The following is a 1,476-nucleotide window of genomic DNA, read 5'->3' as shown; positions in this document are numbered from 1 at the left end:
CAAAGGTATAAAAAATCAAGAATGAGAAAAAATCAAGTTCTTCTTCAGTAAAATAAACAAATGCCTCTTCCTACTATATATCAATTTTTTGTTATTGATGTGATTATGAATTGTGTGAAATTTGTTTTTAGTTTTCCATTCACCTATTTATATTGAATGTAAGATTGAAATGCTGTGAAATTATCCGAGTGCATTTATTTGAAAATTGAATTTGCATATTTCTCTCTAATCTCATTTACTGCATGATGTCTTAATTATGTTTTGTTCAGCAAATCTTGTGAATACTAAAAATTGTCTAATCTTAAATCAGATCTTTCACACTCAGTTATCACTGTGTTCCGAATTCATGTAAATATCTAAATTTATTGAAATCAATGTTCACACAAAATAGTGCACATAAAGCGACACAAAGATATTCATCATCAGCTGATTACTATTCAGTGGAATAACCTGAGTAAGTATCTTATTGTTCCTAGGACTAATGACAACATTAAACATTTATTTACTATTGCATGCAATTAATACAATTGATGTGTTATGCTTCAGTTCAGTAGTTAATGTTGATTTATATTGTTTAAACCAATAATTCCACTTTATCACGGATATTGACTGTACTACAATAGCATTGGGAAACTGTTTTTTATCATTCTAATAATCTTTAAGCTCGTTTTTGTTGTGCGTGTACAAGAGACAATTCAAATTTTAACTATTTTTATTACAAATTGAACAAACACTGCATTTTAAATTTGTGAAATTCCTACATTTTTGAAAAAATTAGTCTTCACTAAATATATCACATTAAAAAAACTATTTCAAATCATGCGTGCTACAAAATGATTATTGTTTTCAGTTCATTGTAAGAAAACTGCTTTTACCATGTTGATTTTTTTTGTCATTTCTATTCCAACATTATTCATCATTGTACGATAATGACAAAATTATTAAAATCGCGTTTATACCACATGTCATTAACTACATTGTTTGTTCAGTTTCAAGCTCACTTTCATGACCTACTAATTCTCTTCCTAATTCTGACACAAGTCTTTAAAAATTGATTATAATATTAATCATATAAATCGATGTAACACATCTCTACAAGGAAGCCAGTGGATGGAAATTCACAATTCTTGTATTACATACATTTTTGACTTAAAAAAAGAAGGATTTTGCTCAATGATCACTGAATGGTTCATTTTTCTTCAATCCATAAAGCTAAATACTATGTTTTATTCCTCAGTTTACTGATCTTAAAAAATAACCAATCAACATCACAGCAAAGTGCTTTTGAAATATTGAATCATTTTAATTCTTCAAAAGACAGCATTAATTATCAAGTCATTGCCATTACAGTAACGGCACAATTATTTAAGAAAATCTTTTGAACAAGTATAGTGAGATTCACATTTAGATTTAATCCATTATTTCTGAGTACTAATAGTACAGTCTGAAAATGCATTTATTTTTCAGGTCAACTGC

This window comes from Chiloscyllium punctatum, chromosome 13 (assembly GCF_047496795.1).
Source record: "Chiloscyllium punctatum isolate Juve2018m chromosome 13, sChiPun1.3, whole genome shotgun sequence".
Taxonomy (NCBI): domain Eukaryota; kingdom Metazoa; phylum Chordata; class Chondrichthyes; order Orectolobiformes; family Hemiscylliidae; genus Chiloscyllium; species Chiloscyllium punctatum.
The sequence above is the reverse complement of the archived record's forward strand: the minus strand, read 5'-3'. Positions refer to the sequence as shown.